Below are 23833 nucleotides of genomic sequence, written 5' to 3'. Positions count from 1 at the left end.
TGACTTTGTAAGGCGATTTTCTTCTTGCAGATTGCCGGAAGTGTGTGGATGGCGGCTGTCGATAAGTATGCGGCTGCTGCTGGCCAATGGTGGAACTAAATTGGCCCTTGTAGGATGAGTATTGGCGGTACTGGTGTGAGCCGCCTCTGTAAGAATAGAGCCCTCTTCCTCTCGCTCCTCGAAAGGGCTGTCTTCTGTATTGTAATGTACCCAGGGATCTGGCTGTTTTGGTGTCTGTTTTAATAGATTGCAAAGCATCATCTACATGCTTACCGAACAAGAGCTCACCATCATAGGGCATGTCCAAGATCTTTAACTGCACCTCTGGTCGAAACGATGTAGCTTTCAGCCACCACGGACGTCTGAGTACGGCCGCTCCGGCTAACTGGCGGAAACCTGTAGACGAGACATCTATGGCACAATCTATTATCTCAGCCGAGATCTTCTCACCCTTCTGTAATATCTTGCGCGCTTCCGCTCTACTATCTTCAGGCAGTAGCTCTACAAACTGCGACATGTTGGACCACATCTGGCGGTCGTATCTTCCCAGGATTGCCAGGGAATTCGCTGCTCTGACCGTGGTGGCCGCCATAGTTGAAAATGTTTTGCCAATCGAATCTATCCGTCGTCCCTCCTTATCCGGGGGCGCAGTCAAAGATGAAGACGGATTCCTGGACCTTCGCTGAGCTGCCTGGGATATCACAGAATCCGGCTTAGGGTGACTAACCAAACATGCTGGAGAGTTATCTGGTGCCTTGTACTTCTTTTCGAGCCTTGGTAGTACCGCTGGTATAGAAGACGGGGTCTGCATGACCTTAACCCCCTCTTCCCAAATGAAGTCAGCAATAGGTATTGCTCTTACTGACTTTCTAGTGTCCTCTTTGAAGTCATAGAGGAAACAGTCTGACTGCTTTGATGTTATTGGCAGTTGAAATCTTTTTGCTGCTCTCTCCATTACACTGTGGAAACTACCAATGTCTTGTGGTGGAGAGTCCACCGGTGGCGGCGTAGAATGGGATGGCGTCTGGATCGGATATTCATCCCATTCCTGGATGAGCGAGTCAGTGTCTTGAATTTTACCTTCCTCCTGCTTGTTCTCCGACGAAGGTGGATTAATATCCTGCCCAGATGAAGGAACTGGGATAGGTTCCGTGGAATCCGATGGCCGAACAGGAGTAGATATCGGCGTGTGTGGAGGTTGCACCGGAGTAGTGGAGCCAGGTGGAGGGAATCTAGTGTAATAATCTTGCATCATCTGCTGAAGGCTGGCAATCAAGGAGACGGGCATCTGGATCGTTTGCTCCTGTTGTCGTACGTGACTCTGCGGCTGCTGACCTAAATAGAGCTGGTCAGTCTCCTCTTCATCCTCCTCCTGACATTTAATGTGTAGTTCTGAAGGGCTACGTGCCACCGGGAAAAAACCATCATCTGAATATATGTCATCCTCCTCCTCCTCATCAGCAAACAGATGCTGCGGGGGTGCTGGCGAGACTTTACTAGGCGATGTATGAAAAGGTAACAGGTGAGTAGATTTACTCTTTATCGGGAGATAAGAAAGGAGATGCACCATATTGTTTGGATAAAGACTCAGAAAATTGAGCCGTCGACGGTACGTTCGTCGATGGTGTTCTCGTCGACGGTGTAGGCGTCGACGGAGCCGTCGTTAGCGGTGTAGTCATCGGTGGTGCGAGCGTCGACGGAGCTGTCGTAGACGGTGCAGGCGTCGACGGAGCTGCCATCAACGGAGGTGCCGTCGATGGAGTAGTCGTCAACGGAGCTGGTGTCATCGCCAATGTCTTCGACGGCAAAGTAGATTCTCGCGCAGTCGTCGATGCGTCCGTCAGTGGGATCGTTGACGAAGAGCTTTGGAGCTTACCCGTTGATGTGTGCGTCGACGATAGAGACCTCACTTTCTTCCCTGTCAACGGTCTCTTTTAAATCTTTAAGGTGTGAGCAGGTGAGGGACTGTATTTTAAGCTCACCAAAGTTATGGTTGAAGCTGACAACGGGGAAGAACTAATAATCATTGGCGACGACGGAGCTGTAAATGTGGCCGTTGCTGTTGTCGATGAAGGAAGAACTGCAGTAGACGATGCGGTCGTCGACGGCGCTGTCGACGGTGTGGAAATCTTGGATGTCGACGGTGGTAGGGAACTTGAAGATCTTTTGAACTTCTTTGATGTGGTAGCTGGAGTAGATGGCTCAGAACTAACCTTACCATTATGTTCCCTGGAAGTTGATGGGTGTTCCTCAGGTCTGTCCTTAAACACATGCAGCTTCTTAGCTGACTTACTGCTCTTGGGGGAGAAGCTCTCCACAGACCTTTTCCTCTTTCTTGAGGACACTGAAGCATCGCTGTCCTCCTCCTCAGAGAAAGTCTCTCTGGATTTTCGCTCTTGAAGCCAATGCAGGAGCCTGGCTTCTCCGTCTCTGAGAGTCTTATTAGGAAATGTCCTGCAGATCTTGCAATCCTTGACCTTATGTTCAGGATGGAGACAGTAGATGCAGTCCTAGTGAGGGTCTTCACAATGAAGCCTTAATTTTCCACAGGTACCACAAGGTCTAAACAAACCTTTTCTAGCTGTAGACATGATGGAGAAAGAACTACAGCCAAGCTAAGAGTGAAAGCTGAATAATATCTCCTGAAGAGAAAGTAAACTGAGCAGAGCTCAGGGAGACTCCCTTACACACGACGTGCAGTAGAAAATCTGAGGGACTGAGCCTCTGTGCTGAGGATTCTAAAGGGGTGGTCTCGCCTGATTGGCTGAACTTTGGGCCTTTCCTAATGAGGCTGATAGCTAGGAAAGTGAATGTATTTTTGCCATTAACTACAATGAAAAATAAAAATGGAAAAAAAAGATCTATCAATTTATTGCTTTCTATGTACCGTGGGACTCCCACTTCGACGACGGGGAATGATTCAAGCATGTGAATCTATGAAAGATACCCCAATACTGGAGAATGATGACCTGCCATTTGGGAATATTTCGTTCTGTGTGCATTTATTCTTGGTAATAATGTGTCTACCTGACTACTGCCTTTGCAGAGTATTAGCAAACTGTGTGATAATCTGACAACTGCTTGTGTAGCAGGGTATTAATGATACATGTGTTTTTTGGTCTAATTATGATTTGTGCAATACAGTGTTATATAACTTGTTGTTGAGTTTTTTTTATGGTGTATTTGTTGTGTCACTGGGTTGGTGTGTTGTGCAAACGCTTTACACATTGCCTCTGGGATAAGCCTGACGGCTCCTGCCTAGCTACCAAGGCGGTGAGCTGCGGTTATCTTGGGTGTGTAGCTCCCTTGCCCTGACTAGAGTGGTGGTCCCTGCCTGTCAGAGGTGCCTACCATAGTCAACCAGGAACCCCATTTCTAACAGTGTCTGAGTGCATGACTGGTGTATGAGTGATTGGCTGAGTACAGTAGTGTGTGTATGGGTGTGTGAGTGAGTGTATGAGTGTTGTATAGGTGATTGACTGAGAGCATCAGTGATGTATAGGTAAGTGAGTATCTGCTTGGTCTGTGGGTGACTGAGTGCATGAGTGTATGTGTGAGTGAGTTGGTGAGTGTATGACCACATATATGAGTGAGTGAGATCATGCTTAGTGTATGACAACTTGATTCAGTGTATGAGCGCATGTGATGGGGTGAGTGAGCACATTAGTGGTGTAGAGGTGATTAAGTGACTGAATAACTTTGTAAGTGATTGAGTAACTGCATGAGTGTGTTTATGGGTAAGTGAGTATATGTGTGTGATGGAGACAGTTCTCCTAACGGGGTATGAGACAGTGACTATGAGTGGAGTATGAGTGAGTCAGTGAATGTAGCAGGGATCTATGGATAATTTATTGACTGTATGATAGCTTATATAGGTGACTGAATGTTTGTGTGGCTGCTAGTTTGAGTAGCTCCATAACTCTGTGAGTGGTGCGGTGACTAACTATCGGTAAAGTAGGAAATAAGCAAAATAATCTAAAACAAAGTTATTGCAACAGCAGCTTATATTTAAAACACTCTGCATTGTACTTCTGACATACTTGTCTAGGCTATGAAAAGTGTTTTGACATATCTAACGTCATTCAACTGCAGTCACTGTATAAAAAAAAAAAAGAAAAAAAAAGAGATAAACATATGTTAGTATGTCATTATCATAGTTACACAAGTATTACAATAGTCATTACTTATACAGTAATATAAGTACCATTTTAATTGTTTTACTGTTCTCAGCTTTTATACTTTTTCAATGTAAACAGTGGTTTGTATGAAGCATCATCTTCGAACAGTGGGGGGGGGGGAGAAAAATCAATGGATTGTAAAACAAAAAACAATGATGCACAGTAGATCACTACAAATAAATGTAACTATGCATTGCACTCACTACAATTCATTGCTTAGTGTTTTTTCAGAGTGTTCTGCTTTCCCTCTTATCTCATATCCGAGCTTACAGAACCTCTCTGGAATGCACTTCTGAGTTTAAAGAAGACATTTATTGTTGTTAATTCTCCCCCACCCACAAATTCCTGAGAGACGAAATTAGTAGATTGGAAGCACACGTCCAAAAGTAGTTGCAGCAATGAAAGCAAAATATATCAAAGTACTTCTCAGTTGCAATGTACACAGCAAATATAGGTGAAGACATTTATAGCATAACTTCAAAGCAAAGCATAAAAGTCAAAATGCATCACCGTATGGGCAAGGCGGTAGGGCCTATACTCAGCTTCATCTTTCTGGGGTCTGCAAGTTGATGACTCCGGTCAACTGCGAGAAAGAGATTCTCCACCCAAACGGGAGACGGGCAACTGACGTCTAGTTCCCGTCACAGCTCATCTGCAATGTCTTATATATTATATCTGGTACAATATCAGAAATAAAAGTGAAGTACTCTTCAATTTTAGAGATCGTTGAGAAAACATCATCCCTGCTAGGCCAAATGATGTGTAAATTGCTGATAATCCATGTACCAAACAATCCACAAAGGACTAATTTTTTTCAAAAAGGACGTAGAAGTTTGGTTGGAGAAACAAAAAGGGGCAATTTTTTTGGTTGAAGGCATTTCTTGGTTTCAATTTAAGGCTGATGTAACTGTTGTATGACCATCCAGTTTCAGACTTTAGTAAAAGAGTTGTATATTCAGTGCTGAACTCCTTTTTGGAACATTACAAATACTCTTGAAGATCTTTTTTTAAAACATTACCCTTAATAGGCCGAATAATGTCTAAAAAAAGATAAACCACAAAGAGGAAACATCGTCAGCCACTTTTTTAAACCGAATTCTTCCTTAGAACTTCAGTTGAAGAAAGAGGAGATAGGAGTTTGGTAGTTTGAATGGAAGTTTTGGTTTGTATTTTAGGTTGATGTCATTGCATTCTGTCCATCCAGTTTCGCTCTTTAAATATACAGTGTAATGTCCAGAGGTTGTATGAACTCCTTTGTGAAAGATGATAGCAAAGTAGTAAAAATTCTTCCTGATAATGGTATTTGTCCAGCTTTGAAGTTCAGAATTTGAGTTTTCAATTTGGAACCATCTGGTCTGCATCGTTGTAGCATTACAACAAGGTATTTCCTGTTCTTTGTAGAAACAATGTCGGGAGATGGCCAGATCTGCAGTTTGGACACATATTGTGGTTAGTATTTCTGTACAATTTCTCAAAAGGCACAATTTTAGACTCTAGTAATGTTAAATAAAGGAATTGTTCAGAATTCATTTGAGTGGTAGATGTAAAAGAGCAGTCTTCACAATCATGGTTCCATTTGTAACCGAGTCCAAATAGATAATCAATATTTACTTATTCTTCTTCTAAGTCTCTAAGCATGACCATGATAAATTCCTGTGCATGTTACCACGTGTTGAGAGTAAACATTATTGATCCTGTACATATATCTAAAAGGTCTTGGATCCTTGAGGCAGAATGTGTTACACTTCTGTCATTCATTAAACATTGCAGCAAATTATATAGTGTAGAACACCTTCTCTTATCTGACTTTTGTTCAATTTGGTATACTACCTGGGAAAATGGAATAGTACATTGAGAACGACATTTGCATAGCAGTTGATACATGAGCTGTTTTCTAACTGGTAACCAACAATTTCACTATCATTGACTGTGTTGTCCTTCTGTCCTTTCTTTTCCTAAGGGTCCGTAGACTGTTCTGTAAACTTCCATTTTGGGCAGAGTATCTGTTTCTCATAAACAGGGTACTGGCCTAAATTAGGAGGCATAAAGACTTCTTAACCGATTATACTCCTGCACACAATTTACATCAGCACTAACTTTGCTCTCATCAAAGTCAAATAAAAATAAGCCAGCTAAAGTTCTAATTCGTGACAATGCTACATATGACATTCCTTCTTTGAAAACAGAACTTCCAATATTAACCAAGGCTGCATCTACACTTAAATCTTGTGATTTATGGATGCTTACTGCATATGTTAAAGAGACAGTAAACTGTTATCGTCAGACATGCAAGTCTCTTACAAGCAAAAAACGTACAACACAGCAGTCAATCTTTTCAACATCATCTAACTGATGAAATGCTATAACCAAATACTCTATCTTGTCTCTGTTTGGAAAGTTAATGAAATCAATAACTTTACCCAATGCATCATTTACTAAGCCTTCCTCTACACTTAAGTTGTGTCATAAAATAACTCGATAGTTTTTACAGGCACGGAAATGCTTTTCTAATCCTGCTGTTTTCGATACTGATTTTTCCAAACAATTTAAGTTTGCTTGTAGTTTATCTGTCAGTAATATTGTGATTCCCTGGTGTTCCATTTTATCAATAGCTGTAATTTCCAAAGTTTCTTCTTTCTCCAGTTGTAGTAATTTTTCATTGAAGTTTGAGCACTCTTGAAGTGTTGTTAATAAACACACTATAGATTTCTCTACTTTGATGAAATTGAACATTAGTTCTGGTGCGGTTATATCAGATGGGAATGGACTCATGATTAGGCAACTTTCCAAAGCACGCTTCCCCTGTTTTGACTCCTACTCTGCTACCTTTCAGTATCTTTCTATGTTTTTTTACTAATTCTTTGTACTCAAAGTTAAACCAAATGTTTACGTTGCCAATACTTCCTAGGGAATTTCTTGTTTCATTATGCAGAAGAGTTCTGAAAATTGGTTGTCTTTTTACAGGGGTAAGTTGGAATAGGTCATCAAAAACAATTAAATGCTTTCTGTTAAATAATACATCATAGTTTGTTCTAAAAACCTGCTGCATCCTTAAGTGTATGAAAGCAAGCATTATGTTTCATACTATGCTCACTTCATCAATGATGAGAAAAGTCATCTTTTTCAATACTCTGGATACCTCATGGCAAGTGTCACCAGATAACTTCTGATATTCAAGTTTATTGTCATGTTCAATAGGTAGCATTAGTAGTCGATGCAGAGTAATTCCTTTAATATTATGAGCAGCTGAACCTGTTGGTGTTGTAACTACACGACAAATTTGGATCTGTAATCTTCTGTAGATAACCGGTGAGAACTTTAATGAGGAAGCTTTTTCCAGTGCCTGCTTGTCCACTGATGTACAGTAATATTGGTTTATATGTAGAACATTGACATTGTTTTTTCTCGTGGAGAAATCCGTGCTCTATTTTAGTTTTAACTTTGTTGTAAATTTCTCTCTGTTCATTGTTCAGATGTTCCACTAACTGTTCTAAATCTACAATTTCCTCTCTTGCCTGCTGTACGGCAATCTCCGCTATAGCCGCTTCATTTTGAATTACTAGTTCTCCAAAAGGATCGTTACTTGATGGTGCAGAACTTTGGCTGCTCTGTGAACTCTCTCTAGCTATTTTAGCCACAATAGTTTCTTCTGGTTGAACTTCATCTTTCAACATCTGTATGTTTGAAAGCCATAACCCCGAATAGTGTCTTTTGCAGCAGTGAATGAATCTTCATAACAGTCATAGTTTCATAGTGGATCTGATTCAGCTCACCATGGTTGGAACAGCTGCAAAAATGCCACGTAGAAAAAACAAATTCTGTCTGGAGTTTGGCAACTAGCTTTCTGTGATTCATTCGATTTCCACTGTTATATCTTATCAAACAACCATCACATCCAGTAACTGCAAATCTTCCTTCGCCCTTGTTTTCAGTGACATTAGTTCTATATGTGCAATGCTGAAGTACTTCATAGAGACATGTTTGCAAGATGGGCACTTCTTCTTGGGTACTATGTATTCAGCATGTTAGTCTTTAGAAGGTCTCTACTCTTTGGATCAACTTCAGCAAGATACTCTATTTCTGGGAAAGACTTTAATACTCTATTACGGTTGTTTGCAAGGCCTAAGCTTATCCACACAATTCCTCTAGACGTGGAGAACAAACTTGCACAGCTCAACCGATCTGTGCATTCATCAGATCCAATTTCCCTGTTGGGAAAGCATTTTCAAACTAAAACCGTACAATTTTTGGTGAGACTCTTTTTTGCTGAAATTTATTCCCACATGTCTTTTCTGCCTTTGTTATGTAAGACGTGATGTAGCAAGCTACAGATTATCTGCAACAAAGTGTATATCCATATATGCATTCCACATCTTTTGAATAACAGGATTGTGGTGGTTTATATACTTTGAAGCTTCTACAGGGAGTGCAGAATTATTAGGCAAGTTGTATTTTTGAGGATTAATTTTATGATTGAACAACAACCATGTTCTCAATGAACCCAAAAAACTCATTAATATCAAAGCAGAATATTTTTGGAAGTAGTTTTTAGTTTGTTTTTAGTTTTAGCTATGTTAGGGGGATATCTGTGTGTGCAGGTGACTATTACTGTGCATAATTATTAGGCAACTTAACAAAAAACAAATATATACCCATTTCAATTATTTATTATTACCAGTGAAACCAATATAACATCTCAACATTCACAAATATACATTTCTGACATTCAAAAACAAAACAAAAACAAATCAGTGACCAATATAGCCACCTTTCTTTGCAAGGACACTCAAAAGCCTGCCATCCATGGATTCTGTCAGTGTTTTGTTCTGTTCACCATCAACATTGCGTGCAGCAGCAACCACAGCCTCCCAGACACTGTTCAGAGAGGTGTACTGTTTTCCCTCCTTGTAAATCTCACATTTGATGATGGACCACAGGTTCTCAAAGGGATTCAGATCAGGTGAACAAGGAGGCCATGTCATTAGATTTCCTTCTTTTATACCCTTTCTTGCCAGCCACGCTGTGGAGTACTTGGACGCGTGTGATGGAGCATTGCCCTGCATGAAAATCATGTTTTTCTTGAAGGATGCAGGCTTCTTCCTGTACCACTGCTTGAAGAAGGTGTCTTCCAGGAACTGGCAGTAGGACTGGGAGTTGAGCTTGACTCCATCCTCAACCCGAAAAGGCCCCACAAGCTCATCTTTGATGATACCAGCCCAAACCAGTACTCCACCTCCACCTTGCTGGCGTCTGAGTCGGACTGGAGCTCTCTGCCCTTTACCAATCCAGCCACGGGCCCATCCATCTGGCCCATCAAGACTCACTCTCATTTCATCAGTCCATAAAACCTTAGAAAAATCAGTCTTGAGATATTTCTTGGCCCAGTCTTGACGTTTCAGCTTGTGTGTCTTGTTCAGTGGTGGTCATCTTTCAGCCTTTCTTACCTTGGCCATGTCTCTGAGTATTGCACACCTTGTGCTTTTGGGCACTCCAGTGATGTTGCAGCTCTGAAATATGGCCAAACTGGTGGCAAGTGGCATCGTGGCAGCTGCACGCTTGACTTTTCTCAGTTCATGGGCAGTTATTTTGCGCCTTGGTTTTTCCACACGCTTCTTGCGACCCTGTTGACTATTTTGAATGAAACGCTTGATTGTTCGATGATCACGCTTCAGAAGCTTTGCAATTTTAAGAGTGCTGCATCCCTCTGCAAGATATCTCACTATTTTTGACTTTTCTGAGCCTGTCAAGTCCTTCTTTTGACCCATTTTGCCAAAGGAAAGGAAGTTGCCTAATAATTATGCACACCTGATATAGGGTGTTGATGCCATTAGACCACACCCCTTCTCATTACAGAGATGCACATCACCTAATATGCTTAATTGGTAGTAGGCTTTCGAGCCTATACAGCTTGGAGTAAGACAACATGCATAAAGAGGATGATGTGGTCAAAATACTCATTTGCCTAATAATTCTGCACTCCCTGTATTCTTCTGATGTTGTATGTATTATTCGGTGGTTTCCATGTCAAGGTGTGTCTCACTGCGGACAAAAACTATTTACTCTTTCTTCTGAGATAACAGGATGTGGAAATCCAGAACGACAGTGTATAAAATTCTGCTTTTGATCTATATTTTCGATTACAGTATTTTCCACACCTGTGAGTTTGAAACCCAAGAACTTGTTGTCTCAAATCCGTTGTCAGAAGTTTCTTTTGGAAAGGCACATGTCACATACTGTTTTATGAAAGACAAGACAGACACATCACTGTTTAATCCAAAATTTGGTGCATCTTTTACTCATAACAGCATGTGAATATGTGGAGCACCTCTAGCTTGGTACTCTTTCTGCCAAAAGAAATCAGTGACTCCTCCAAGAGGTGCATTTTTTTTGTTAGAGATGAAAGCCATCATTGCTTGAAAACGGTGGTTAAAATATCTGAAAACATTTGCAGAGTCCAACAAGTAGACCTCTCTCCTAGGCTTTTGAAATTGATCTCTTTTATATTACAGTTCGCTTCTCACAAAAAAAAAAACAAAAAAAAAAATCAAGGAGGTCATCCCATACATATTCACCACAACTGAGTATTACAAACCAAGTAGGCGATCCTAGATTCCTTAACGTGCATTTCAAATTCATATTTGGTATTCATTTGTACCACGTTGACATGCTATCAAATTAAGTTGTACTCTAGGTGTTCGTCTTTTCCATGAACTTTATCAACACATTCCCTTGCTGTCAGGTTCTGGACATTTACTGCTGTTTTCAGAAAGTGATTACCCTGGATAACCCTGACAAGTCGCTCTCAAACAGTAGATGAAATATATAAGAAATACACTGTCAAAATCTAGGGTCCTCTGAATATAGTCAGATCTGTACTCAGTTGCTGCAATCTGTATAGGCCGGTCATCATACCTACCACCTACTCCAGTAGGAAACATATGTGGAAAACAACAAGCTTCTAAGCTTTTCTCCCACACACTTAACAGAGCACCTTTTACTTCTTTTCATTTGATAGCATTTTCAATAATCTCTTTAGAATGTAGAGGATGAATACTGTAGTGTTCATAAATTTCTTCTGTTCTCCTTCGATCCACATTTTCAATTTGGCCTGTAGATGGTACTGTCTCATCATCTATATGTGAAATATCTTGAAGACAATCTACATTTTTATAGTAAATATTATTTTGGAACAGGTATATTTCTGCTTCCTTAACTTTACTAACATCTAACTCTTGCCATATCTTTTTACTCTCAGTAGGCACGTCATTGACTAGAATCAATATCAATATATCTCTTTCCACACCTACAGTTTCAACATTCTACTTAAAATCTAACGGCAATAAACAACTCTACCTTTTAGACCCTTCTGGTCCTCCGTTGGAGGTAGCTGTCCAGTCTTTGGCTCCATAAGGACTATTGTTTGAAATGGATGTATATACTGTATAAATATAGTCTCATAAACATTCAAGTCCTGTGGAACAGAAACTAGTTCTAACTTGTTACACACTGCTCTGGCTGGCGTTGTATTCTCCTCTAATTTATTATAACAGTATTTACACATAATTTGTTGTTTCCAACAAAGCATTCAACAAATAAACTGCAAATTCTCGCTATTTATCACTGTTGTCTTCTTTAGTTGTGAAGACACAATAACAGTTTTAGTTTTGGTTTTATAGTGAGTGCATCTACAACATATGCAAATACAGTCTGTTTTTTTCTGAACAGACTGTTTTAAACATTCTAATCTCGTCATAAAAGTTATCAATACTATTAGATATCTCCTGTTCTGCTACACCTGCAGAATCCAACAGTTCATTTTCTTGCACTCATTTTGAGGTCAAAAGAAACGAAACTGCACAACATAACAAATCTTTTCCAACTCTGCCACTGTTTCATACAAAAGAACTCTATTCATTCCCCCTCAACATACTGGAGGTCTCTTCACATGGTAAAGCCTCCTAACTAGAGTATGCATTCAAGAGTGGTGTTCAGCTAACATCCTACAATGATGAAAGGTGCTTTGGCACACTTTCTTCGATAAACAGGTTAGTGAATGTCCCTGTAGATTTGTATATATTTTTTTTTTTTTTTTTTACTTTGCATGGATCTAGTCTTTGCGAAATTTTTGTTTAACACTTTTGCATATAAACGTACCTAAACAATTTCTAACTATTTTAATTGATTCCTGGCGAACATTACAAATGCTACTACAATTCCACTTATATACAGGGGCCTGTCTATACTTTCCCTGAAGCTATGACTTCCTGTACATCTCTAGGTACCATTATTTCTTTCTCAATAGGGGAACCATCCTTCATCTCATAACACCGTCCAGATTAACCAACTGCATGCACTAGTCTGTGCTCTTGCAAGTAGATTTCTTCATTAATGAAAGGCTCAGTACTAGAAGTATGTATCAAGTCCCACTAAAAACTTTGCAAAAGTTAGTTATGTTTAGGAGTCCTTTCTTAAAGCTTTCTCTCCACATACTCAACACTATTTTATCTAGTGTGTTCATTCTATTCAAACTCAAGATAAATAGCTTCCTATTCAGAGCAAATGCTTTATCAACTATAGTCTCAACATGTTCTTTTTGTCTCATAGCGTCTCTCCTTCGTTCATACTTCTGATTAGATTCTTGATTACTCTGCTACGGAACATCCCAACACTTATTTCCTTGAACTGGCTCTGCCTTCTAGTTACATTCTGTGGTTCTTGTAGTTTTTTTTTTTACTTGTGATATTATGTACTTTTACTCCTTTATTACTTGATGTCCAACTTCGTTTCTTTTGTACTTCATTTTGCTGACTTTCAAATTGCCCACATTGTATTTTAAGAAATGTCTTTGTTCTCTTACCAGCAGCTTGTTTCTCTTTCAGTGCTTTTTTTGTATTTTGCCCCTTTTGTTTCTCAGTGGTGAGGAGGTAGTATGGTTGTCTCGGTTTCTTTGACTTTTTAATGGCATGGTAACTGTGTGTACTTAAGAAGAAATTGATACCTGAAAATAAACAAAAAAAATTGTATCAATTATAAATCTACAAGAATATAATATTGTTCTATTAATGTTGAAGATTAAATTTATGTCTGTTTCTCCTGACAACTAACTTTGAGAGCAACTTGAGTAATGCAGTAACATACCACAGAGAAGCTCAATACACTATTCTTCATGGCATACCTATAATGTATCACAGAGGAGACATATTTACACTTAAACAAGAGTTTAGAAGTTCAGCAACGGGCTTTACAGGCCAATTTCAGTCACCAGTGAGGGAGCACAGAGAAACTCTACACTAATAGGCATCATCCATGATTGAAGCAATATTTCTTTGCATACGTGAGTAGATTGTGTGAGTACTTGCTATATTTCTGAGTGAATGCAGGTGTCTACATCTAGTAGCACTAGGAGATATTTTAGTACATCTGCCAGTATGTGACTGCCTGTTTTAGTACTTGTATGACTCTCTAAATCTCTATGTAAGTGGCTGAACATATACCTCAGGACCTCTGTTAGATAATACAGGGCTTTGTGAGTGTATGCACAATTTCTTTTGATAGTGCTGGATAGGTAAATTCCTTCTGTGTAGGTCAGTGAATTTAGAAGTGTCTGTTTCTTTGTCTCTGGCTAAAACACAGCAGCTATGCTATGCTTTGAAAACATGAATGTCAGTTCCTTGTTAGTGGCATACTCAATCAAGTGCTTAGCTTTGGGGTCTGAAAGTGCTCAACTAAGCTTCTAAAACAGAAAAGTATGTTTCTTAATCACTGAAGCACAATGCTTCATGAGATACCTACAACATATCACAGAGGTGACATATTTACTGTGAGCTTACAGGTAGCTACTGTATCCACCAGAAAAAGCGAAGGTAAGTAACTTGTTCTCCTGATGTATACAACTACCTGTGGATTCCTCACCTTATGAATAGAATCCCAAAGCAGTCCCGCACTCTGAGGTGGGTGCCTGACCGTTCAAACCAAGAAATCCTGCAAAATGGCCATCCCTTCTAACTTCCAAGTCTAAGCAATAATGCTTCGCAAAGTGTGGAGGAAAGCCCAAGTTGCGGCCTTACAAATTTTAGCAACTGAAACACCTCTAGCCAAGGCCGAAGCGCAGACTTAGCCCTGGCAGAATGGGCCCTAATACCCTCAGAAAGAACCTTCTTTGCTAGTGAATAACAAATCTTTATGCAAAGAATGACCCACCTGGAAAGGAAAGGGTTCTCTTGTGGGCGGCCTTGCCCTTCATCTTGCCCACATATCCAACTAAGAGTTGATCATCAACTCAAAAGTCTCTTGTCCTCTCAATGTAGAAACTCAGATCCCTTTTTGGATCCAAGCGATTAAGTCTTTCCTCCTCCTTTGATGGATGAGGAGGAGGGTAAAAGGATGAGAGTTTTATAGACTGACCCATATGAAAAGAAGGGACTACTTTAGGAAGGAAAGCCGCCCTGGTTCTCAGCACCACAGTGTCAGCATAAAAGGTTTTAAAAGGAGGTTTCACACTAAGAGCCTGAAGCTCACGCACAGGCCTAGCTGACGTGATAGCCATTAAGAAAACTGTTTTTAAAACTAAAAGCCTCAATGGGTAAGAATGCATAGGCTCAAACGGTGAGCCCATTAAGAAAGTCAGAACCAAATTCAAATCCCACTGAGGCATGACAAACGGAGTGGGAGTAAACTTGTTAGTCAAACCTTTCAGGAATCTAATAACTATAGGGGACTTAAATAAGAAAGGCTGATCAGGAAGGCACAGAAAGGCCGACAGCACTGATAAATAACCCTTCACAGTCGCAACCGCACATCCCTTCAGTGCCAAGGAAAGGGCAAAAAGCAAAACATCAGACAAATGGAAAGCCAGACGACCTAAGCCACGCATGTCTCCTGGTCGACACCGAAGTGCCCATTGCCCTGGGAACTGAATCTGCTGTATCCAAACCAGACTGGATAACCTGCTTGGCCGCCGCTTGAGTGTCCAGTAGGAGTTAATCAAACTGCCCCTGCACATCCTGAGGCAAGTTTGGCACCACAGCTCTTGCTGTGTCCATCAGGGCATGAATATACCTCCCCAGCACACAGGTAGCATTGACAGACTTCAAGGCCATTCTGCACGAGGAGAAACCCTTCTTTGCTCCATTCGCTTAGACTCTCTTTTTGATGGAGTAGCAGTGAACAAACCAGGTGCAGACCGGGCAGAACAAGAGGCTTGCTCCACCAAGCTCTCAAGTGTTGGATGCTAAGACAAAACTGTGGATCTCCTGGAGCAACTCTGTACCTCCTAGCCACAGTCCTGGAAACCGCTGGAGTCATGACAGGTTTCCTCCAAATATCTAGAATGGGCTCAGTAAGGGCATCATTAAAAGGGAGTAGGGGCTCCGTAGAGGAAGGATGCAACACCTCAGTCAGGATGTTTGTCTTCACCTCCGAAGCTGGTAAGGGAAGTTCCAAGAATTCAGCAGCCTTTCTTATCACACTGTGATAAGATTCTCTCTCCTCTGTGAATTCGCATGGGGATGAAAGATCCCACTCAGGGGATGTATCTAGGCCACTTGCAGAGTCCAGGCCCTGAAATTCACTCATAGGCTCAGGAATCTCCCCTTCCTCCAACAGCTGTTGCCGATATTCCTGCTCCTCCAAGAGCCTCAAGGCCCTCCTTCTTGACTTCAGTCTGGCCTCCAACCGCAGCATCGACAGAGAATTAGCCGACGTCGACGATGCCGATTTCAAAGCAGATGGACCCTCTGGCGGAGGAGAGGGTGGAGAGACACTGCGTCTTGATCGGGATCCATCAGGTGCCAGCATCAACTCCATCTGCACCGTCGGCAACATTATCTGGGGTGATGTCACTGGCGCCAAACCAGCACCTTCAGCTGTATAGAAGGGTACAAACGGGGCAAGTCTGTACGGCACCGGCAAACCCAGAGTGAAAGCAAATGGACCCATGGGACTAGCCGGTGCACCAGCAGGGGCCATAGCTCTGTTGAAAATGCTAAACATAGCATTAAGGAACGCTGCTGGATCTGCTCCCGGAGTCGGGAAGGCAGGAAACCTCTGCTCGTCCTGAGGCACTTGACCTGAGTTGACACAGGAGAAAAGTGAACCGGAGGACTCGCCGGGGACTAGAACACCTCTATCAACGATGACACTGGAAAAGCCTGTTGACTCTGAGGCAGAGGAGTGACCATTGGACTGACCTCCCACGCCGTACGGCGCCATCTAGGAGGGGACCGAGACCGATCCCTGGAAGAACGGTGTCGAGAATCGTGCCGGAGCCACTTCTAATGTGACTTCGAGGACTTATGTGAAGAAGGGTGCCTCGCCTTAGATCTTCGATGACCCTTATGCTCCTTCTTAGCTTTTGCCAAGAAGAGCTTAGCCTCTCTCTCCTTCAAGGCCTTCGGGTTTATCTGCTGGCAGGACACACACCCCTCCACATCGCGGTCAGAGCTTAGGCACCACAAGCAGTCCTCATGAGGATCTGTGACCGACATGCGACCCCCGCAGTCATGACAAGGCTTAAAGCCCGATTTCTTTGGAGGAGACATTGTAACTCGACAACAACACCTTCGAAACAGTAACTGTTTGAGAGCCAGGTTAGCGTCGAAGGCAAGGAAAAAAGGGAACTGACGTCAGCGCCCCGGCGAGGACTTCTTATTGCCACGATGACGTCAGACAGTCGTGTGCAGTGCCGTGCAATTGTGACTTCCTCGTCGACGTGAAGAGCTAGGAAGAAAATGTCCATCCAATGCTGGTGCATTGGGAGAATTCATAAGGTGAGGAATCCGCAGGTAGTTGTATCCATCAGAAAGGGGTTTTGTTTTACAGGCCAATTTGAGTCATCAGTGACAAAGCACATAGAAACTCTACACTAATAGGCGTCATCCATGATTGAAGCAGTATTTGTCTGCATGTAAGTATATTGTGTCTGTTTCTCTTTCACTGGCTGTGATACATACCATGCATTCTTTGGAAACATGAATGTCAGTACCTTGGTCATTAACATACTCTATCTAGTGCTTAGCTTAGTGGTCTGAAAATGCTCAACTAAGCTTGTAAAACTGTAAAGTATTTTTCTTAATCACTGAAGCACAATGCACCATGCTTCATGAGATACCTACAACATATCACAGAGGTGACATATTTGCACTTAAACATGCATGGGTTTGAGAGATCAGAAAGGGGTTTTACAAGGCAATTTCAGTCACCAGTGAAAGAGCACAGACACACTCTACACTAACAGACCTCATCCATGATTGAAGCAGTGCATCAGTAGATCGGGTGAGTACTTGCCTATAATTATGAGTGGATATTTTAGTACATATGCCAGAATGTGACTGCCTGTTTTAGAACCTGTATGACTCTGTAACTCTACATAAGTGGCAGAACATGTACCTCAGTGCCTCTGTTACAGAATACAGGGCTATATCAGTGTGTCAGCAATTTCCATTGATAGTGCTGGATATGTAAATGCTTTCTGAGTATGTCAGTGAAGTTAGAAGTGTCTGTGGTTTTCTGTCACTGGCTGAGACGCAGCATCCATACTTTGGAAACATGAATATCAATTCCTTGGCGAGTGCTTAGCTTAGGGGTCTGAAAGTGCTTGACTGCTTCTAAAACTGAAAAGTATATTTCTAAATCATGAAGCACAATCCACCATTCTTAATGGGATAACTATAACATATCAGAGAGGTGACATATTTGCAATTAAATGTGAGTTTGAGAGTTCAGAAAGGATTTTACAAGCCAATTTCAGTTGCCAGTGACATAGCACATGCAAACTTTACAATAATAGGCCTCCTCCATGATTGAGGCAGCATTTATCTATGTACATGAGTACACTGTGTGAGTACTTGGCTATATGTCTGAGTGAAAACAGTAGTCGACCTCTAGTAGCACCGAGAAATATTTTAGTGCATCAGTCAGTATGTGACTGCCTGTTTTACAACCAGTATCACTCTGTAAATCTCTGCATAGGTGGCTGATCATATACCTCAGTACCTCTGTTAGAGAATACACGGCTATGTGAGTGTGTCTTCAATTGCCTTTGATATTGCTGCATATGTAAATGATTTCCCAGTATGTCAATGAATGTAGAAGTGTCTCTGTTTCTCTATCTGTGCATGAGACACACCTTCCATACTTTGGAAAGATAAATGACAGTTCGTTGGTGAATCTCATACCCTACCTAGTGATTGGCTTAAGAGTCTGAATATGCTCGACTAGGCTTCTAAAACTGAAAAGTACATGTCTTAATAATTTAAACACATTGCAGCACACTTGATGGTACACCAACAGCTTTGCAGACAGGTGAGATAATTGCACTAAGACATAGGTTTGAGACTTGACAAAGGATTTTTGCAGACCAAAATCACTGACAAGTGACAGGGCATACACAAGCTCTAAAGTAGTAGGCCTCAACCATGATTAAACTAATATTTGTCTCCATACATGGTAAAACATCTGACTGTACCAGCCTACATATCTCAGTGCCTATCTTATTGTATACGGGGTATGCATCATGTCTACAATTGGCTTATATATATGGTCTCTCACTAGCTCACTTAATGTGGAACCGTCTCTAAAACGGAAAGGTATGTTCCTTAATTACTTAACCAGACTGCAGCATACTGGATGGTATAGCTTCAGCATATGGCACATGTGGCTTATTTGCACTAATATGTGAATCTGACACTTCACAAAGGGATTTTACAGACCACTTTCAGTGGCCAGTGACAGACTACAGACATGATCTGCACTAGTAGGCCTCACCCAGAGCATGTCTGTACTCTGTCACTGTCCACTGAAAGTAGTCTGTAAAATCCCTTTGTGAAGTCTCAAATTCATGTTTTAGTGCAAATATGTCACCTGTGTGATCTGCTTGAACTACACCATCAAACATGATGACATACCTTCAGCATATGACACAGGTGACTTATTTATGAATGTTAAAGTTAAGACTTGTCATACATTTTTTTTAGCAATTACAGCATGTAGTAAAATAGCACATTTCAAATATACAGTCTGTATGACAACACATTGTAAACCAACTTCTCACACAGCTACTGTACATTTCAGATAAACTGTCTTAGTTTCCTATTAATAAATATTTAAAAGAACTAACACAATTCATGTATCAACTTAGTTTCATTACTTTTCCATATATGTCATACTCTGTTCTAACAGCATCACTTAAAAATATATCTTTTAAATATATATTTTTCCTAACAACTAAATGTAATTCACATACCTGAATGGTAAATTTGTTGGTAAATATTTTTTTCTTTCGCTCTTATCCGATAGAATCAATACTTTCAGAAATTGTCAAAATTAAGCATAAGATTGGGTCAACACTAACACATAGCAAATATAAATGGCAAACTTTTCAACACGTGTACGAGTTTCTGTCACATCATATATCCACGTTTTAATGAGTCTTTCAGTCATATAGTCGTTCATAGTCTGTGTTACAATATATCCAAATAAGTCTGGAAATGGCTATGTCTTTCAGTGAGTCAGTAACTGAGTGTGTGAAGGTCTGAATGCATCAGTGAGTAGCAACATCACCATCTGAATGGGTGCATGAAGGTATGACTGGGTCTGCAAATGGGTGCATGAGAGTGTGAGTGGATCTATAAATGAATGAGTTAGTGAGGGTGTGAGTACACTGGGGTATGGGTGCATGATGTTGTGACTGGGTCTGCAAATGGCTGTGTCAGGGTGCGAGTGGATCTATGAATGGGTACATGAGGGTGTGACTGGCACTGCGAATGGGTGCGTGAGGGTCCGAGTGAATCTGTGAATGGATGTGTGAGGGTGTCACTGGATCTGTGAATGGGTGCGTCAGGCTAGGAGCGCATCCATGAATGGGTGCGTGAGGGTATGACTGGTCTCTGAATGGGTGTGTAAGGCTGTGAGTGGGTTTGTGAATAGGTGCATAAGAGTGCCAGTGGATCAGTGAATGGATGTGTGAGAGTGACTGGATCTGCAAATGGGTGCATCAGAGTGTGAGTGATCTGCAAATGGGTGCGTCAAGGTGTGAGTGGATCTGTGAATGGGTACATGACTGTGTGATTGGGTCTGTGAATGGGTGCATGACGTTGTGATTTGGTCAGTTAATGGGTGCATGAGGGTGTGACTGGCTCTACTAATGGGTGGATCAAGATGTGAGAGGCTCTATGAATGGGTGCATGAATATATAACTGAGTCTGTGAATGGGTGCATGAGGGTGTCACTGGGTCTGCCAATATGTATGTCACGGTGTAAAAGAATCTTTGAATGGGTGCATGAGGGTGTAACGGTCTGTGATTGGGTGCATGAGTGTGTGGCTGGGTCTCCAAAAGGGGGAGTGAGGGTGTGACTGGGTCTCCAAATGGGTGAGTGAGGGTATGAGTGGATCTGTGAATAGGTGCATCAGAGTGTCAGTAGATCTGAGAATGGGTGCATGAGGGTGTGACCAAGTCTGCGAATAGGTGCGTAAGATTGTGAGAGGATCTATGAATGGGTGCATCAGGGTGTGACTGGGTCTGTGAATGTGTGCATGAGGATATGACTGGGTCTGCGAATGGGTGCATCAGGGTGTGAGTAAATGTATGAATGGGTGCATGAGGGTGTGACTGGGTCTGTGAATGGGTGCGTCAGTGTGACTGGGTCTGTGAATGAGTACATCAAGGTGGGAAAGGATCTATGAATGGGTGCATGATGGTCTGACTGAGTCTGCAAATAGGGCCATCAGGGTGTAAGTGGATGTATGAATGGGTGCTTGAGGGTGTCACTGGATCTGTGAATGGGTGTGTCAGGCTGTGAGTGGATCTATGAATGGGTGCATGAGGGTGTGACTGGTCTCTGAATGGGTGTGTCAGGCTGTGAGTGGGTCTGCAAATGGGGTGCATAAGCATGTCAGTGTATCTGTGAATGGATGCGTGATAGTGACTGGGTCTGTGAATGGGTGCATCAGAGTGTGAGTGAGCTGCAAATGGGTGTGTCAGGGTGTGAGTGGATCTGTGAATGGGTGCATGATGGTATGATTGGGTCTGTGAATGGGAGCACAAGGGTGTGACTGGATCTGCAAATGGGTGCATCAGGGTGTGAGTGGATCTCTGAATTGATGCTTGAGGGTGTGAGTTGATCTCTGAATGGATGCATGAGGGAGTGATTGGGACTGAACAGGTGCATGAGGGTGTCATTGGGTCTCAGTATGGCTGTGTCAGGGTGTCAGTGGATGTATGAATGGGTGCATGAGTGTGAGACTGGGTCTGTGAAAGTGTACGTGAGGCTGTGAGTGGGTCTGCAAATGGGTGCATCAGGGTGTGAGTGGATCTGTGAGAAGGCGCATCAGTGTCTGGGTGGGTCTATGACGAGGTGCATAAATGAATTAGTGTATAACTAACTCTCTCAACGTTTTTTATTGTGGCCGATACTGGTGAATATGTTGCAACGTTACACTGGGGTCCTGCACTGAGCACCACGACGTATTCACGAATACTGCTTTTTGTGAAGAAAAACTCAAAACACACAAAAAAAAAAAACATTGTAAGGTAAATAATATGACCTACAAAGACTCCTACATGACACCCCAGGTGTCAGGATAACTCCACCCTGACCCTCTAATGCCACTTTTCATGACAATTACCAGCCTTGGGGACTGCATCCATTCCCTAAAATGGCGGCCGCGGCTTTCTAGTTCGGTTGCGGACAGCCAATCACAGCATTTCTGTTCTTGCGTGCATTCGTAATTACACCGCGATCGTTGCAAAAACTTCATGGGCAGAGATATACAAATTTATTTTGCCTTTAATTTCTCAAAAACTACTGAACGGATTTACACCGAATAGGCGAAAGCACAATCTGCGTTCCGAAAGCTAGATTTCTGCCAAATTTGGTGTTCAAAAATCCTATGGGAATTAACATGGGAAACGCAAATTTTTTGACCTACCCCTTTTTCGGCCCCCGCTTGACAGATCGCCTCAGAAAGTTCCGTACGTAACAAGAATCACCAGGGCACTTTTTTTGGGGAAATTTTTTGAAGATTCAAAAAGGTGCCAAAGATATAGGCAAGTCAAAAATGCTTTCTCTATGGAAACATGGTCCTAACTATAACTACCTAGTGGCGACTGCAGATATATATATATAATTATTTGTTTCATGTAGCTGGCCACGACATAGTGCATTTTCTTTTCTTGCAGAAAGGGCAAGCAACACGACACTGCAGGGGGGGATAGGGCAAGTCACACAAGTGATGTGCAGCTAGACAGGGTACCAGGCAAACAGCAACGTAGGAAGGGGGCAAGCAACACAACAAAGGACAAGTGGGGCAAGCGACTCAATGTGAAATGGACAGGGAAAGCAACACAACGCGAGAGGGGCAGGGCAAGACAGACAAGGGATTGCACATCTGCACGATGGACAGGAGACGGCCTAGGAGTCTCGATCCAGTTTCTGGTAAACATTAGCCCATATAAAAGGTTGATGCTGGACTGCCGCTCAAGGTAGTCAGTGTGTTTAAAGCAGACATCCCTGGAGGGAAAAATAATGAATTTTAATAATGTAGATGGCAAATCCACTATTTTAAAATCGTCAAGTTTATACAAATTCTTCATGTGGAGAAGTCCTGCGTGCCTTGCTTTAGAAGCCAACCTGTGAACGCGTCTCTCACACAAAAATGATCTAAACTTCAGACCAGGTTGCCAGAGGACTGATTCGGGAACACGCTAAATTAATCCTGTTACACAAGCTCTGTAAGGTATGAACATTCTTTAATGAAATACGAAACGTCCTCAGCTTCCGGAAGTTTCTGCTCGTTGCTGGGAGGGGTGGCCTGAACCGCTGCCAACCGGGCCATGACTTAAAACAGGCAGGCCTTTGGTGATGTGTCAACAGCGATCGCGCAACCTATACCAAGGGCTCGCACTACAAAGCCGGCACCCGCTGGGGAATTGGCTAACCGGTTCGGAGCTGGTCAAGCCGAGTGTAAATTTCTTATCAGTAACGTAATACGTGGGCGTAATGATGACAGCGTGGAAACAACGCAACTCCGGTTCCTTTCTTTGTATTTTATTTTTTAAGTTTCATATATTTATATAGCGCGAACCCGACCAGAAGTATTATAGAGCTTTGTGTACTAGTCACATTATACAAGAGCACATTCATTTTTTTTCCTGGCAAGGAGCGATTAGGTGATTTGCCCAGAATCACAGAATGCTGAGCGGTGCCAAGACTCGAACCTGATTCCCCAGTTGCAAAGTTCTTAGCTCTGACCGTTAAACCACATCTCCTTATCGTTGTTCGACGAATGAACCATATAAGTAACCTCTTCCACATAACCGTGGCCAACACAGCCACGCTTCCCAATAATAAAGTGTACCGGGCCAGAGGCAGAACGTGGAAGTTGAATGCATAACGTTGCAGTTCTCGAACCCCTTGTTCACTTTGAGAACGACGTGTTCGAGAACTGGAACACTTGCTAGCGAAATAAGCTGTTCCATTTAATCAGCTTCTCTCCAACTCTTAGGTTATGTATTTTAACTCCCAATGTATTTATTTTCTATGCTTTCTATGATAAAGAGTCAAATCCTTTGAGGACTTCGGCCACTTTTCAAATGTTAAACACACTTTAGGAAAACCAATAAATGGTAAATGGTAAATAGTGTGGGATTTATAATTCT

The 23833-nt window shown here is 42.0% G+C and overlaps 1 protein-coding gene across 1 annotated transcript in view; it reads right to left on the bottom strand.

Moving 5' to 3' along the window:
- Positions 1-23833, bottom strand: part of TMUB2 (transmembrane and ubiquitin like domain containing 2) — a 79452-nt gene that overhangs the window by 45225 nt on the left and 10394 nt on the right. Inside the window, exon 2 of the mRNA XM_069237865.1 lies at positions 13036-13176. The gene's annotated coding sequence lies outside the window, so the exon portion shown is untranslated. The remainder of the gene's footprint in view (positions 1-13035; positions 13177-23833) is intronic.

Source organism: Pleurodeles waltl, chromosome 6 (assembly GCF_031143425.1).
Source record: "Pleurodeles waltl isolate 20211129_DDA chromosome 6, aPleWal1.hap1.20221129, whole genome shotgun sequence".
In the NCBI taxonomy this organism is placed as follows: domain Eukaryota; kingdom Metazoa; phylum Chordata; class Amphibia; order Caudata; family Salamandridae; genus Pleurodeles; species Pleurodeles waltl.
This window is presented reverse-complemented; position numbering and strand designations above follow the sequence as displayed.